The sequence below is a fragment of the Ceratotherium simum genome, chromosome 33 (genome assembly GCF_057802395.1).
Source record: "Ceratotherium simum simum isolate JZ-2026a chromosome 33, ASM5780239v1, whole genome shotgun sequence".
Lineage (NCBI taxonomy): Eukaryota > Metazoa > Chordata > Mammalia > Perissodactyla > Rhinocerotidae > Ceratotherium > Ceratotherium simum.
This window is the reverse complement of record NC_141932.1, coordinates 26,676,482-26,694,449: the sequence shown is the minus strand read 5'-3', so window position 1 is coordinate 26,694,449 and position 17,968 is coordinate 26,676,482.

Below are 17,968 nucleotides of genomic sequence, written 5' to 3'. Positions count from 1 at the left end.
TTGGGGAAATAAATAAATAAAATTAAAAAAAAAAAAACAAAAAACAAAAAACTGAGAAGCAGAAGAGGGTGGCAGGTTGTAATCCAGTTGGGCTTTCGGGAAGAAAGATTAGCAGCTGCTACTTCACGATGCCCGATTTCTCAACAGCTGATGTTTCTTTCAAACATCTCCACTCTTCCACTGTTTGTGGGGTGTTTGCTATTAAAAAAAATCAATTAGACAGTATGTGTGGCGTGGGTCTATGAGCTTTTCAAGGGGCTTTAAAAAGTATTGGCTGTTAAGAGAATGAAAACACAAGTCACAGACTGGGGGAAAATATTTGCAAAACATATCTGATGAGGGACTTGTATCCCAAATATACAAAGAACTCTTAAAAGTCAACCAGAAGAAAACAAATAATCCCGTTAAAAAAAGGACAAAACTTATGAACAGATGTCTCACCAAAGAAGATGTACAGATGGCACATAAGCATATGAAAAGTTGCTCAACATCATATGTCATCAGGGAATTGCAAATTAAAACAACCATGGGATACCTCTACACACCTATCAGAATGTCTAAAGTCCAAAACAATGACACCACCAAATACTGTTGAGGATGTGGAGCAACAGGAACTCTCGTTCATTGTTGGTGGGAATGCAAAATTATACAGCCACTTTGGAAGACAATCTGAAAGGTGATATACTGTATGATTCCACTATATGGCTTTCTGGAAAAGGCAAAACTATGGAGAACAGTAAAAAGATGAGTGGTTGCTGGGGGATCATGGGATGGGGGTTAGGGATGAAAAGTTGAAGTGCAGGGCATTTTTAGGAGGAGTGAAACTGTTTTGTATGATACTGTCATGGTGGATACATCACCTTATGCTTTTGTAAAAAGCCGTAGAACCGTAGAACCGTACAACACAGAGTGAGCCCTAATGTAACTTATGGATTCTAGTTAGTAATAATGTTTCAATGTCATCAATTGTAACAAACTTCCCATACTCCTGCAAGATGGTAATAATAGGGGAAAATGTGTGTGGAGGGAGAAAAGGTATGTGAGAACTTTCTTTACTTTTTGTGCCATTTTCTGTAAGCATAAAACTGCCCACAAAAAATAAAGTCTATTAAAAAAAGTATTGGCTGAAAGCTGCAATATTTAATGAAATATCTATAACCTTAGTGATGACTAATCAGATGCACCTTGACTCAAGCTGTATAATTACATACAAAAATAAGAGAATTCTGTATGCTTTGGAAGAAAAGTTAAGCCCAAATAGGACATAACTACCGGTGGTTTGCCCCCTAACTCTAAAAAAAGCCACTCAGGGGTTATTAGACACATCCTCTCAAGATGCCTAAGAGAGAGCAGAGCTGGTCATGTGACCATCTTCCCAGCAGCCACTAACCATCTTCTCACCACTCTCCTCCAGTCTCTCTGAGGTGACTTTGTAATGTGTCAGCTTGACTAGGCTGAATGAACTATATCCTAGAATTACCTTCTCTGTATATTCAGTCAGGATGGGACAAAAGAGATTCTTGGGCAAGATTTGGAGGGCAGAAGTGAAGCAGCTGCCATTTGGTAGATCACGCAGGTTGTTGCTGGCTGGCTGCTGGCTCATTGTGTTTGCATAGGGCAGCAACCAGGCCAGCACTCGTTCCACCTTCTCCTGGATCTTCCTTCAACTTCTCTAACTCCTGGGCCAGGTGTGTGTTTAGCTCCATGATGAAGAGTGCCAGCTTCTGTGGACACTCGTACCACCAAGGTCAGAGGCAAACTCGTTCCAGCTTGTCCTAGCTTTCCCCTGCTCTATATCTGTCTCCCCTTCCTAACTGCCTGCTCTGTGCACTTTGAGTGCCAGCATCAGACACTAAGACAACAACCTTAGGGACCGCTTAACAACTCTACAAATTGCATGAGGTCAAATCCCTATTATCTCTCTCATCTATCTGTCTATCTGTCTCATCTATCAACTATCTATCTACTTTATCTATCTATCTATCTATCTATCTATCTATCTATCTATCTATCTATCTATCTATCTATCTATCTATTATATCTCCACTAGTGGTTCACCCTCTCTGATTGAACCTGGATACCCTCTGTAAGCAGAAACTCTTGACGTCTGAGAAATCACTGTGACATCAAGCTGTTGTTCATGGAAGAAGCTGCAGTAGCTTTCCCTCCCCCTTTCCCCCGTGAGAGGAGGGGTGTCTTCTTCTCCACCCCCCAAAAGGCTGATGCAAAAAGGTGAGATTGGCACATTACTCACAGGAGAAGAAACATGTCACGTTTGTACTCGCACTGTGTTCAGTCTGTTCAACATACTTGGGGCAAAATGATTTTCGTCCCCAACTGAGATGGACACCCTGTGTTCCTCTCCTGATCCCTGTTTGATAAACCTCAAGCTTCCACATTAATGCCTGTAATTTGCCGCTAGCAAGGTTTTCAAGGACCGATATCCACAGCATCCCTCAGGGGCTTGTTAGAAATGGAGAATCCCTTGCTCCTCAATCCCGGACTTACAAAACCTGCATTTTGACAAAATCTGTCAGTGATTTGGTGCACATTGAAGTTTAAGAAGTACAGTCTATAGGACACTACTTTTGGGGGATGGAACCTTCTTTATTACCATCAATACCCAGAGATGGATCCTTATCCTTTGCTTCTTGGATATACACTTTCAAAATTTGTGATCAATATCTGGCACATCTCAGACCATCCTGTCTCTAATTTCCTCATAAAAATTGGCATTTTAATGACCATGTGAACTGAAGCATCAGCCGGGCCAACTGAGAAAGCAGAAGGTGAGGTCTGGCAGGTGAAGAGCTGGAGAGACTTGTCAGAAGTTACTAAGGACTCCTACACACCCGAAACAGCAACTGCATCATCAAGCGTACCCACACATAATGAGTAAAAGTGCAAAATACTTTGAGGATTGACTCACAGCAACATGAATTCAGTGGTTTCTTCCAAGGATGGAGGGAGGGAAAAAGGGAACAGAGAAGAAGGGGGCAGGGGCTTAATTTGTATCTATAATATTTTATTTCTTAAAAGAAGAGATCTGATGCAAACATAGGAAAATGTTTACATCTGTTAAATCTAGATGGTACATGCTTTTTATGTATAGTCTGTAGATTTGAAACCATTATCTAAAGAAATAAAGAAATTAAAAGTTAAAAAAAATGGGAAAGAGCATTCTTGTTCTTTGGAGGGGGAATCAGAGGAGGACACTGTGGCCAGGGCAGGGAACCAGCGCAGGTGATGACAGGGCCAAAGCATAGCAGGGGGCTGGTGGGAGTGATGAGCCGGCTGAGAGGGGGGAACTTCTCCCCAGGTGAAGACCTTTCCAGAGAGGAAAGCAATGTTCTCATTGGGGCAGTACAGGTCAAGACTCCCTCCCCCCACATCTGGGCTTTTCATCCTACTGTGCCCCGTAACTCGATCACCCTTCTTCCTTAGCTTCAGTGCCTATCTCCTCCTCATCCTTCAGGTCTTAGCTCAGATGTATCCTTCTAGGGAAGCTGTCTCTGACCCCCCAGGTTGGTTGGATAACCTCCTTTGGACTGTCACAGCTAAGCCTCTAATTGATGACAAATGTCCAAGAATCCAACTCAAAGTAGTTTTCTTCCCCACCAAAACAAGAAATATCTTGGATCACATTATTAAAAAGTGTGTACTGGGGCTGGCCCCGTGGTGTAGCGGTTAAGTGCACACACTCCGCTGCTGGTGGCCTGGGTTCGGATCCCGGGCGCACACCAGCGCACCGCTTGTCGGGCCATGTTGTGGTGGCGTCCCACATAAAGTGGAGGAAGATGGGCACAGATGTTAGCCCAGGGCCAGTCTTTCTCAGCAAAAAAAAGAGGAGGATTGGCATGGATGTTAGCTCAGGGCTGATCTTCCTCACACACACAAAAATAAATAAAAAATAAATAAATAAATAAAAAGTGTGTACTGGTTCATCCTGGTTCAGGTGAGGTGTGATCCAGCAACTCAAACACTAGAAGGCAGTTATTTATTTATTTATTTTTTGTGAGGATATCAGCCCTAAGCTAACATCTGCCAATCCTCCTCTTTTTTTTTTTTTTTTTTTTGCTGAGGAAGACTGGCCCTGGGCTAACATCCGTGCCCATCTTCCTCCACTTTATATGGGACGCCGCCACAGCATGGCTTGCCAAGCAGTGCGTCGGTGTATGCGCCCGGGATCCAAACTGGCGAACCCCGGGGCGCTGCAGCGGAGCGCGCGCACTCAACCTCTTGTGCCACCGGCCAGCCCCTGGAAGGCAGTTATTATGTGCAAAGGCTCTGCAGTGTGACTGATTGGGTTTGAATCCTGACTCCACCACTCACAGGCTGGATAATCTTGGGCAAGTCACTCAATCTCTCTGGCCTCAGTTTCCTCATTTATAAATTTGGGGACAATAATAATACCTGCTTTTCAGTGTTGTTGTGGGGTTTAAATGAGACAATATGCATAAGTTCCTTGAACAGTGCCTGGCCCACAGTTGACTGCTCGGTGACGTGATGATGATGATGATGATGGCGATGTCATTGAAGACCCTGTTTCTCGCTCCTCCACTTCCTAGTGCTTGCTTCTTCCTTGGCTCTTCCTTCATCCTGGCAGCCCCAGACTCTTCTATGTGGTTGCAGAATGGCTTACCTTGTAGCCTCCAACGTGAGGGAGAAAGATATAGTTTTAGAGGCTAACATGGAAGAAGTAGGCTGCTTCTCTTTACTTTAAGTTCCAGAAACCATTTATTCAAGTCTCATTGGCTCAGGCAGGGTCCCATGCCCACTGCTGAACCAACCTCTGAGCCAGAATATGGCTCCCAAACCTTATAATGACCTCTAACACTGTATCTCCCCAGACTTGTTTCCCTCTTCCTTCTCCAGCTCAGACGTGGGTAGCTCTGTCCTAGCTCCTGAGGCCCCAAATCTCTCTCTTTCTCTTACACTCACATAATTCATCAGCAGTTCCTCTTAACTCTACTCTTAAAATTCATCAAGGCTTTCCCTTTCTACTTCCCCTACTCTGTCTGACATGCCATCACCTCTCATCTGGAATATCACAGCAGTCTGCCTGCTGTCACCTTCTTCCCACAGTCTGCTCCCCACCAGAGTCAGAGAGAGCCAGTTAACACCTGAGTGAGCGCCTGTCACTCGTCTGGTCAATGTCTGTTCCTGTCACACGGCGTAAAGTAAGCTCTCTTCCATCTTGCCTTCCGTTACTCTTCTGTTTGCCTCCCTTCCCATTCCCTGCCTCGCTCACTTCACTTCAGCCACACTGGCCTCCTTCCTGTATCTCAGAAATAGCAAATGTGCTCCTCCCTCCAGGCCTTTGCACTAGCTGTTCCATCTTCCTGGGACTCTCTTCCCCCAGACTCTGCCTGTTTTCCTCTCTTTAGTCATGCAAGACTTTGCTCAAAAGTCAGATCCTCACCAGGCATTACCTGCTTCCTTATTTAAAACTACAGCCCCTCATCCACCTCCAATAGTTCCTATCACCCTCACCCTGCTTTGTTTTTTCCCACAGTACTCTTAATATTTCCCTTATTTATTATGTTTTCCATCTTTCACACTCCCCAGAAAGTGAGATCCACGAGGATAGGATTTTTTGGGTCAACTTTTTTCGGTAATGTGTCCCTACGGCCTGGTGCAACAATGGATGCACAATAAAAATTTGCTGCGTGAAAGAAGAAACGAGAGAACAACTCATAGCTGTGCTAGTGGTGGGTCTGCCTTCCCCTCCGGACTGGATTTCCTGAGGGCAGGGATGGGGTCTGTCCTGATCATTGCTGTGTCCCTGATACCGGCTCAACACAAGCTTGACATAAGGGAAGCCATATTGTAGAAAAGAAACCCTATTGTAACTTTGAATGACCTCTGATTAACTAACCCAGACCCGCTTTGTAGATTTTATGGCCCCTCCCAGCTGCTATAAGTTGATAACTTTGTTCTTTTGAGTTCCTTAGGAATGTGATGACCCCCAGGCAGAGAGTCTTCTTGAGAGCCATCATCAATGACAACTGAAAGATCAGGGTATAGGCTGTTGCCCCGGTCTCTGATGCATATCCAGTAAAATGAAAGACTCTCAGGAACTAAGACCAGATGTCTGTCCCCACTTGGAGATCAGATGGATGCCCCCACCCAGAGGCCAGCCCCATATATAACGGGCCTGTAGTCTTTGTTCTGTAAGATGGTTCTTTCTGACATTAGTCGGCCATCTCTCCCTTTGCTAGCAAGCTGTAATAAAGTCCTTTCTCTCCTATCTCCTTGCCTCTTGACAGTTGGCTTTTGTCTCACGGTGAGCATGCAGACAACCCCCCTCGGGCGGTAACATCCCCAGCATCACCCGGCACAGGGCCAGGCATGGAGGGGGCTGAGAGGTCCTGGAGGTGGGCAGTTGTCTGTCTACAAAATGTTCCTGTGAGCAGATCTTTGTCAGATGGAAGGTGAAGAACCAGTGTTGAATTTCCTCTTCAGGAGAGCTGGAATTAGGGGCCATCTTTGGGACTTTCATAAGCACCTACAAGTTGTTCTTATGGGAAGGAAGAGAGACCCCACCCATTTTGGAGAGTAGGAGATATGTGACATTACTTACTGCCACATTGGCCTCCTTAGTGTTCCTTGAATTGCCAAGCTCATTCCAACTTCAGTACCTTTCTACTTGCTGTTCACATTCTGTGGGAACTCTGTTCTCACAGTTCTTGGAACAGCTCTCATATTTTGGCTTGTAAGTGTAGGGGAGGAAGACTATCCTCTACCCACTCTGGATCCTTTCTGGCTGGGCTACAAGTTAACTTGACATGAGACCAAATAGCAGGAGAAAATCAAAGCTTTTTTTTTTTTTTTTTTTTTTTGTGAGGAAGATCAGCCCTGAGCTAACATCCATGACAATCCTCCTCTTTTTGCTGAGGAAGACCTGCCCTGAGCTAACATCTATTGCCAATCCTCCTCCTTTTTTCCCCTTTTTCTCCCCGAAGCCCCAGTAGATAGTTGTATGTCATAGTTGCACATCCATCTAGTTGCCGTATGTGGGACGCCGCCTCAGCATGGCCAGACAAGCGATGCATCGGTGCACACCTGGGATCCGAACCTGGGCTGCCAGTAGCGGAGCATGTGCACTTAACCGCTAAGCCATGGGGCTGGCCCCCAAACAAAGCTTTATAACATGTATACATGGGAGAAACCCAGGAAATTGGGTTTCTTGACAAAATGGTGGAGGTTCTCATCTTAAATAGCATATTCAGGTAAAGACAAAGGAAGATGTTGGGGGTGGGGGTGGGGTCAGCTATGGGAGATTACCAGAAAAGTACAGTAAACAAGAGTATGCGGATTTAAGTCCTTGCCTTTGGCATCGATAAGAGTTTCTAGAGATAAGGTCATCACCCCTTCTTCCCGGTACAGAGAGGGAGATACCTTTACAAGTGGAGATTTCCTTTATGAATGTAAATGTCTCTTACGAAGGGTAACTTCTACTTTTACTTGGTTTTCAGAGCTTTGATAAGAATGGGCTTAGCAAGGACCCTCCCAGTCTATCCATACCCAGAGTTATCTATGGTGATAGCCTGTTCTGGGGACAGGCCTTCTATCTTAAATTCTTTTAGGCAGTTAGTGGTGGTGGGGGGTGAGGTTAAAGTTTCTTTCAGAGAAAATAATCAATGGAAAGAGACATATTTTGAAGTGGCCAATTCTGACCCCCCACACAAGTCTCAGCTCGAAGAACATCATAGAATGGTCTTCTGTGGCACAGCCAGCTAGGTGTCTATTGGCTGCCTGTCTGGGACTACATTTCCCTGTCTGGGACTACATTTCCCTGTCTGGGACTACATCCCCTGCATCCAGTTGAGGTCATGTGACTAGTTCTGTCCAATGGACTGAGAGAAACTGTGATGTATGTCACTCCAGGGCCAAAGCTTTATTTAAAAAAAATTTTCTGGGGGGCTGGCCCAGTGGTGTAGTGGTTAGTTCACGTGCTCCGCTTTGGCAGCCCGGGCTTTGCAGGTTTGGATCCCGGGCACGGACCTACGCACCACTCATCAAGCTGTGCTGTGGTGGCATCCCACATACAAAATAGAGAAAGATGGGCTGAGATGTTAGCACAGAGCCACTCTTTCTCATGCAAAAAGAGGAAGATTGGCAACGGATGTTAGCTCATGGCTAATCTTCCTCACCAAAAAAAAAAAAAATTTTTTTCCCCTGCTTTATTGAGGTATAATTGACTAATAATATTGTAATATATTTAAAGTGTACAACATGGTGATTTGATACATGTATATATTGTGAAATTATTACCACCATGAAGTTAATGAATGTATCCATCACCTCACTTAGTCACTTTTTTTTGGTGAGAATGCTTAAGATCTACTCTTAGCAAATTTTAATTACACAATACAGTATTGTTAACCACAGTCACATTATACATTAGATCTCCAGACATTATTCATCTTATAACTGAAAGTTTGTACCCTTTACCAGCCTGACCCAATTTCCCCCACCCCCCAGCCCCTGGGAACCACCATTCTATTTTCTGTTTCTATGAGTTTGGCTCTTTAAGATTCCACATATAAGTGACATCATACAGTATTTGTCTTTCTCTGACTTCTTTCACTTAGCATAATGCCCTCAAGGTCCATTGATGTTGTTGCAAATGGGAAGATTTCATATTGCTCATGGCTTAATAAAATGAACAAGGAGTCCAGATATCTCTTTGAGACAGTGATTTTATTACCTTTGGATTTATACCAAGAAGTGGGGTTGCGGGATTATATGGTAGCTCTATTTTTAATTTTTTGAGGAAACTCCATACCGTTTTCCATAGTAGATTTACCAATTTACATTCACACCGAGAGTATATAAGCGTTCATATTCAGGCCAAGGATTTTAAGAAGCAAGTGGGGATTCTCCCCTCTCTCATCTTCTGCCTGGATTCAAAGGACTCTGAGCCCTTAGGAGGTGGTGGAATCACCTAGTGGAAGGAGCTTGGATCCCTAACTTAATGTGTGGGCCACAAGATGCCCACACTGGGAGCTTCTGTGAGTGTGAAATAAATTTCTATTTTGTGAGCTGTTGAAATGGTGGGGTTTGTTTATTATAGCCACTAGCATGATCATAACCAATATACCTTCTAGATGTCACTGTCCTCTAGTGCACTGCATCTGAAACTATTTGTGGTTGTGGAGTAGGACCCGTTTATTCATATTTCCAATCTGTCATGGCCTGATCTTTTTGGTCTATACCCTGTTCAACTAGAGAAGTCTCCTGATCATATACTTGAATGTCATGAAAATGTCAAATTGCTGTAAGTTTTGAAGCACTTACTGGCAATTTCTGCACTTGTCTGGTTGCAAACCATCAACAGTTGGTGGACCAGTACTGGCACTGCTTTAGCTTATTACTCTGTTTTCTTTTCTCCATAGCATTTACCATTCCCTGTAATTATCTTTTTTGTTTAGAGGTCTACTTGTTTATGGTTTTCTTCCCCAATAGAATGTAAGCTCCATCGAAAGGGATCTTATTATCTTGCTCTGTTGTATTCCTAGTCCCTAGTACAGTGTCTGGTACATGGTAGGTGCTCAGAAAGTATTTGTTGAATGATTACATAATCACAAGCTTTGGTGGGTGGAGGGGAGAGGAGGCAATCCATACCTGTTATTGAAGCTCTCTACAGTCATAACCTGACCCGAATTCTACCCAGTTCACTGACAGCTGCTTGACTCCCTGGATTTCTGGTAGACCACAAGTTCCCCAGATTAGGTCTGGCCCCTTACAATCCACCCCCCTAGGACTCCTCCTTAGAGACTGGACAACTGTCTGGTGATGTGTCTGTCTTCCACCTTGATTTGTAAGTTCTGAATGGGTAGGGTTGGCTCTGAAGTGGTCACTGCTATGTCCCCAGAGTCAGGCAGCACAGTCAAGGCCCTTGGTCAGCATAAATCGATTTATGGCATAAATGCATGCATGTGAGCAGGAGGAGATGCTGCCCTATCTCCCGTAGCCTCCATCCCTTGGCGAGGTCCCAGGGTTGGTCCTGAGCTCAGGCCAAATGGTCTGCCTGAGCTACACTTCCTTCCCCCATCAACAACCTCAAAGTGTGGGCTCAGGCTGGCTACACTTGGCACTTTAGACATTGAGGAGCCGGTGTTCCATATTGGCCCAAATGGACGCTTAGAGCCAAGGTAAGTAACACTGTTGTATATATATTTGGTGGTTCATGAGCTGGGGAGGAGGTTACCGAGTAAATAAGTCCGTCATGATGCAAATCAAGAGGATGAGTGTGATCAGGCATCCCAAAACAATCCCCACGACTGCAATATAGAAGACTTGGTGGGAGGTCTCGGCTGCCAAGGCTCGTTCATTCCATTTGTTGCTGTGCCTTGTCTGATTTGAAGGGAGAGGCAGAACAGAAATAGATGGGCTTAAGAGGGTTATTGTATGGGGATGAGCCACGAGACTGTAAGGACCTAGGGTTTGGGCCTGAACCCACAGGAGAGAAACATGGAAGAATTTGAGTCAGGGTCATGGCCAGGATAAAGAGGGAGGGGAGTGGGAGGGGATTGGCATGACCAAGATTCCCACCTGGACAGAGAAGATCAAGGCTACAATGCCTATGGGAAAACACAGGAAGAAGGCCAAAATCGAGAGGCACAGGTAGTCTTTGGGGGGCTTGTCAGGCAAGATTTCAAACACCTGGGGGCAGGGAGTAGGTAATGGCTCAGTATGGCTTCTGGACTCTACCAATCCCTCTGACCTCCTCCCTTTTCATGATACTTGGCTCCTATAAATTCTTCATTGACTCCCTTTAAAACTCTCGCTGACTCCCTCTAACTCCCACCATGTCCCCTCTAACTTCTCCCTGTCCCCTAGAACTCCCAGGACCCCCGTCTCCATGCCCTATAATCCCTCTCTGTTCTCTGTTACCCTTTCCCCGTCTCCTATAATCCCCCCATCTTCTATAACTGCCTTGCAGATCCCTACAGCATGTCTCTCTTGCCCCTTCCACTGTCCCCCCAAAGTCCCTTACTGACTCTGATGACTGTCACTTGCCCTCCCTGAAACCTCAGCTGACCCACTGTCACACTTTGTTCCTATAATTCCCTCATTGTTCCCCAAGCATCCTTCTCTTTGCCCCTATAAACACCCTACTCAGAAGACCCTCACTCAACACTTTCACACTCTCACTTGTCATCTGTAAAACCTTCATTGTCCCCTCATAAAACCCTTACCCTGTAAAACCTCTCATGTCTACAATAGCTCTCTGCTTGTTGCTTTCATACTATCCCTCACTTCGTCCCTATGAATCTGTCATGATCCTGCTCTGACCCTTACTGTTCACCCATAACCTCCTCCTTCCCCCACCCAGTCCCCCATAACCTCTCACTGGGCTCCTCTAAGATCTTTGAGCACCTGTAAACTCTAAGTCCTCTCCGTGTGCACCCACATGTCCCCTTATAAAGGCCTGCCCTGTCTCCTTCTAGCACCTTCTCTCTCCCTCTGTAACCGGCTTCCTGACCCTTTGAACGCCTTCTCTGTCTCCTTATAACAGCCCCTCTGTTCTAAACACGTGCTCCCTCTAAATACTTCTGTACTTATAACACCCTCTCTGCCCCGCTATGAAACCTCCTTGCCCCCTCATTCCCTCTCTATCCCCTCCATTACTTTTCCTCCCGCCCTGTGCCCCCATAAATTCCCTCCCTGCCCCCTCAAACACCCCCATTAGGGCATCTGGATCTGGCTACATGGAGCCTCTCCCTCGCTCAAGCCCGCCGGAAATTTCCATGGAGACCAGGCAGGCCCCGCCTCCTATCCTGTCTTTCTATTTCTATTGGCTGATGGGAGGTTGTGTGTGTGATGGGGTGGGGAAGCCAATACCCGCTTGGCTGCTGATTGGTCTGAAGGAGTGCCTGTCCTTCCTACTCTCTCTGGTGATTGATCAATTCCAGAAGTTATTTTTATCACAGTTTAGAGAGTCATTTATATGTTTTGGATACAACTCCTTTGTCAGATATGTGATTTACAATATTTTCTCTGGGTTGGTATTTTATCTTTTCATTTTCTAACAGTGCCATTTGCAGAGCAAAATTTTTAATTTTGATACGGTCTAAATTATTATTTTTCTTTTATGGATTTGTTTTTGGTATCATGTCTAAGAACTCTTTGCTTAACCCAGTGTCAGGAAGATTTTCTCCTATATTTTCTTCTAAATGTTTGATGACTTTACATTATACATTCAGATCTGTGATCCATACTGGGTTAATATTTGTATAAGATGAGGTTTTAATTGAGTTTGTCTGTTTTTTGTTTGTTTTTTTGCCTATGGCTTTTCAATTGCTATAACATCATTAAAAAACCTATTCTTTCTTTGAAAAATTGCCTTTGGACTTTTTTTGAAAATAAGTTGGCCATATTTATGTGGGTCTCTTTTTGCACTCCTTATTGTGTTCTGTTGATCTGTGTGTCTATCTGTTTGCTAATGCCACACTGGCTTATTAATGTAGCTTTACAGTGATTCTTAAATTGGGTAATGTGAGTACTCCAACTTTATTCTTCTTTTTCAGAATTGTTTTGATTATGCTTTTCTAGATCTAAAAATCTTGTTGGTCTTTTAATAGGAATTGCATTAGAATTTCATATCAATTGGAAGAGATGTTGAGCCTTCCAATTCACGACCCTGGGAAGGCTCTCCATTTATTTAGGTCTTCTTTTATTTCTTTCATCTGCAGCTATAGTTTAAACAAACAGCTCGTACACATAATATTTTATTTTATTTATGTATTTATTTATTTATTGAGGTATAATTGACATAGCACATTATATTAGTTTCAGGTGTACAACATAATGATTCAATATTTGTATATATTGCAAAATGATCACAATAAGTCTAGTTAACATCTGTCACCATACATAGTTACAGCATTTTTTTCTTGTGATGAGAACTTTTAAGATTTACTCTCTTAGCAACTTCAATTATGCAATACATGGTTATTAACTATTGTAGACGTGCTTTACATTACATCCCCATGACTTATGTATAACTAGTAGTTTGTACCTTTTGAATCCCTTTGCCTATTTTGCCCACCTCCACCCCCCAACTTTCGCAACCACCAATCTGTTCTCTGTATCCAGGAGGTTATTTTTTTTTTTTTTTAAATTCCACATATAAGTGAGATCATATGGTATTTGTCTTTCTCTGTCTGACATTTCACTCAGCATAATGCCCTCAAGGGCCCCATGTTGTCACAAATAGCAGGACTTCATATTATTCATGGCTTAATAATAATTTTTTATGTATATATACCACATCTTCTTTATTCATTCATCCATTGATGGACGTTTAGGTTGTTTCCATATCTTGGCTAATATGAATAATGCTGCAATGAACAAGGAGTCCAGATATCTCTCTGAGACAGTAATTTTATTTCCTTTCAATATATACCCAGAAGTATGTTGCTGGATTATGTGGTAGTTCTATTTTTATTTTTTTTTGAGGACCTCCATACTGTTATCCATAGTGGCTGTCAAAATTTACATTCCCACCAAGAGTGTACAGGGCTTCACTTTCAGGCCAAGCATTTTAAGAAGCAAGTGGGGGTTCTCCACTCTCTCATCTTCTGCCTGGATTCAGAGGACTCTGAGCCCTTAGGGGATGGTAAAATCACCAAGTGGAAGGAGCTTGGATTCCTAACTTAATATGTGGGCCATAAGATGCTCACATTGGGAGGTTCTGTGAGTATGAAATAAACTTCTGTTTTGTGGGCTATTGAAATGCTGAGGTTTATTTGTTGCAGCCACTAGCATGACCATAAGCAAGCAATATACCTTCTAGATCTCTTTGCCCAAGAGCCCAGTGCATCTGAAACTGTTTGCGGTTGTGGAGTAGGACCTGTTTTTTCATATCTCCAATTTGTCATGGACTGATCCTGTTGGTCTATACCCTGTTCAACTAGAGAAGTCTCCTGATCATATACTTGAATGTCATGAAAATGTCAAATTGCTGTAAGTTTTGAAGCACTTACTGGCAATTTCTGCACTTGTCTGGTTGCAAACCATTAACAGTTGGTGGACCAGCACTGGCACTGCTTTAGCTTATTACTCTGTTTTCTTTTCTCCATAGCATTTACCATTCCCTGTAATTATCTTTTTTGTTTAGAGGTCTACTTGTTTATGGTTTTCTTCCCCAATAGAATGTAAGCTCCATCGAAAGGGATCTTATTATCTTGCTCTGTTGTATTCCTAGTCCCTAGTACAGTGTCTGGTACATGGTAGGTGCTCAGAAAGTATTTGTTGAATGATTACATAATCACAAGCTTTGGTGGGTGGAGGGGAGAGGAGGCAATCCATACCTGTTATTGAAGCTCTCTACAGTCATAACCTGACCCGAATTCTACCCAGTTCACTGACAGCTGCTTGACTCCCTGGATTTCTGGTAGACCACAAGTTCCCCAGATTAGGTCTGGCCTCTTACAAGCCACCCCCCTAGGACTCCCCCTTAGAGACTGGACCACTGTGGACTATCACTGTCTGGTGATGTGTCTGTCTTCCACCTTGGTTTGTAAGTTCTGAATGGGTGGGGTTGGATCTGAAGTGGTCACTGCTATGTCCCCAGAGTCAGGCAGCACAGTCAAGGCCCTTGGTTGGCATAAATCGATTTATGGCACGAATGTATGCATGTAGGCAGAAGGCGAGGCTACCCTGGGGAAACTATGCCCTACCCTATCTCCCGTGGCCCCCATCCCTTGGCAGAGTCCCAGAGTTGGTCTTGAGCTCAGGTCAAATGGTCTGCCTGAGCTACACTTCCTTCCTCCGTCAACATCCTCGAGGTGGTGGCTCAGGCTGGCAACACTTGACAGTCTAGACATTGAGGAGTGTCCCATTTGGCCCAAATGGATTATTAGAGTCAAGGTAAGTAACGCGGTTGTGTTATTTTGTGTTTTGTTCATGACCCGGAGAGGAGGTTACCGAGAAAGTCTGGTCAGTAGGAACGTAATCCAGAAGTTGACTACAGTGATGCTTGCCAGAAAAATTGATGCTATCCCAAGTCTGAAGGCCATGCGGGAGGTCTCGGCTGCCAAGGCTCGTTCGTTCCTATAGTTGTGGCGCTTTGTCTGAGTTAGAGGGAGAGGCAGAACAGGATTACATGAGTTTAAAAGGGTTGTTGGATGGGGGTGAACTATGGGCCTGTAAGGACCTAGGGTGGGGACCTGAACCCACAGGAGGGAGAACGTGGATGAAGTTGGTTCAGGGTAAGAGGCAGGATGGAGAGGGAGGGGAGGGATGATTGACATGATGCAGATTCCCACCTGGGCAGAATAGTACAAGGCTGCACTGCCTAAGGGACAGCACAAGAAGTAGGCCAAGATTGACAGCAAGAAGTAGTCACTGGGGGGCTCATCAGACTCCTCACACTTACAACACGCGTCACACATTTTTTCAAATGCCTGGGGGCGGGGAGTGGGTGATGGCTCAGTATGGCTTCTGGACTCTACCATCCCCTCTGACCTCCTCCCTTTCACTCTCTTGGCTCCTATAAATTCTTCATTGACTCCCTTTAAAACTCTTGCTGACTCCCTCTAACTCCCACCATGTCCCCTCTAACTTCTCCCTGTCCCCTATAATACCTCCCTGTCCCCTAGAACTTCCAGGATCCCCTGTCCCCACGCCCTATAATCCCTCTCTGTTCCCTGTTACGCTTTCCCATCTCCTATAACCTTCCCCATCTTCTATAACTACCTTGCAGATCCGTACAGCATGTCTCTCTTGCCCCTTCCACTGTCCCCCCAAAGTCCCTTACTGACTCTGATGACTGTCACTTGCCCTCCCTGAAACCTCAGCTGACCCACTGTCACACTTTGTTCCTGTAACACCCTCATTGTTCCCCAAAGCAGCCTTCTCTTTGTGCCTATAAACACCCTACTCAGAAGACCCTCACTCAACACTTTCATACTCTCACTTGTCATCTGTAAAACCTTCATTGTCCCCTCATAAAACCCTTACCCTGTAAAACCTCTAATGTCTACAGTTGCTCTCTGTTTGTCCTATTTACACTCTCCCTCACTTCATCCCTATGTATCTGTCATGATCCTGCTCTGACCCTTACTGTTCACCCATAAATTCCTCCCTCCCCCCCAGCCCCCATAACCTCTATATGGCTCCCCAAGACTTCTTTGAGCACCTGTAAACTCTAAGTCCTCTCTGTGTGCACGCATATGTCCCTTTATAAAGGCCTGCCCTGTCTCCTTCTAGCACCTTCTCTCTCCCTCTGTAACCAGCTTCCTGACCCTTTCAACTCTTTCTCTGTCTACTTATAACAGCCTCCTCTTCTCCTAAATATGTGGTTCCTCTAAATACCTCTCTACCTCTAACACCCCCTTATGAAGCCTCCTTGCCCCCTCATTCCCCCTCTACCCACTCTCTCTTCCTCCCACCCTGCCCCCCCATAAATTCCCTCCCTACCGTTCAAACACTCCCATTAGGACATTTGGATCCAGCGCTACCAAGGCTACAGAGAGCTTCTCCCTCACTGTCACCTGCCAGGGATTACCATGGAGACCAGGCAGGCCCCGCCTCCTATTTTGTCTTTCTACTTCTATTGGCTGGTTGGAGGATGTGTGTGATGGGGTGGGGAAGCCAATCCCTGGCTGCTGATTGGTTTGAAGGAATTCCTGTTTTTCCTACTTTCTCAGGTGATTGATCAATTCTGGGAGTGCCTTGTGGGAAAAGCACCAGAATGGGCAAGAGTGATGTGGGCCTAGGAGTCATGGGTTGTTTCAGGCACCTTGAGTGGTCATTTAAATACTTGGAGTCAGCTTCTTCAGCAGTGGAGAGTGATCTTTGTGAGAATTAACACCTTTTATGTGCTTATTTGCCAGCTGTCTATCCTCTCTTCGAAAAGTGTCAGTTCAGATCTTTTGCCTATTTAAAAATTTGGGTGTTTTTGTTAGTTAAGTTTGAGAATCGTTGATATATTTTGGATACAAGTCCTTTGTCAGATGTGTGATTTGCAAATAGTTTCTCTGGGTCTGTATGTATTCTGCTTTTCTAACAGTGTCATTTGCAGAACAAAATTTTTAATTTGATAGAGTCTAAATTATTTTTTTTCTTTTGTGGACACGCTTTTGGTATCATGTCTAAGAACTCTTTGCTTAACACAGGGTCAAGAAGATTTTCTCCTAAAAGTTTGATAGGTTTACATTTTACATTTAGATTTATTATCCATTTTGAGTTAATATTTGTATAAGATGTGAGGTTTTAGTTGAGATTAATTACTTTTTGCATGTGACGGTCCAATTAATCCTGATACCATTAAAACAACTGATTCTTTCTTTGATCTCTTTCTGTACTCCCTATTGGGCTCTGTTGATCTCTGTGTCTATCCGTTTGCCAATACCACACTATCTTATTAATGTAGTATAACCGTGGGCCCTCTGGGACCAGTTCAATGGACCCCATCGTATCAACAGAGTAATTAAGAGTGGTTTTTCAGGAACTGGAAATGACCTCTTGTCCAGTTCAGGCAGATTGAGACCACCAACCCATCAACCGGGCCTGCACAAATGCCCTGCACAAAAGTGACCCTTTTGACGTCAAGGGGCTGAAAACTCTACCCTCTGATCATACTAACAGCACCATTTTATGAGCATGCTTCTACGAAGAGCCATGAAGGTTGACTACACCTGCACAGATCATCAGTTACCTCACTTCTCCTTACCTCCAATCATCTGTCTCCACACTTCAGACTGTCCTGCCCTTCATCCCATAAATTTTGCCCCAAGCCCTCACTGGGAAGACAGATCTGAGAGCTCATGCCTCCTGTCTCCTTGCCGATCGGTCTCACGGTAAAGCTGTATTCTTTTCCCAAAAGGTGATGCCGTAATAATTGGCTCTTTAAGCGCATCGGGTAAGGGAACCCCAATTTTGTGTGGTAACAGTAGCTTTACTGTGATTCTGAAAATTGGGTAATGTGAGTACTCCAACTTTATTCTTCTTT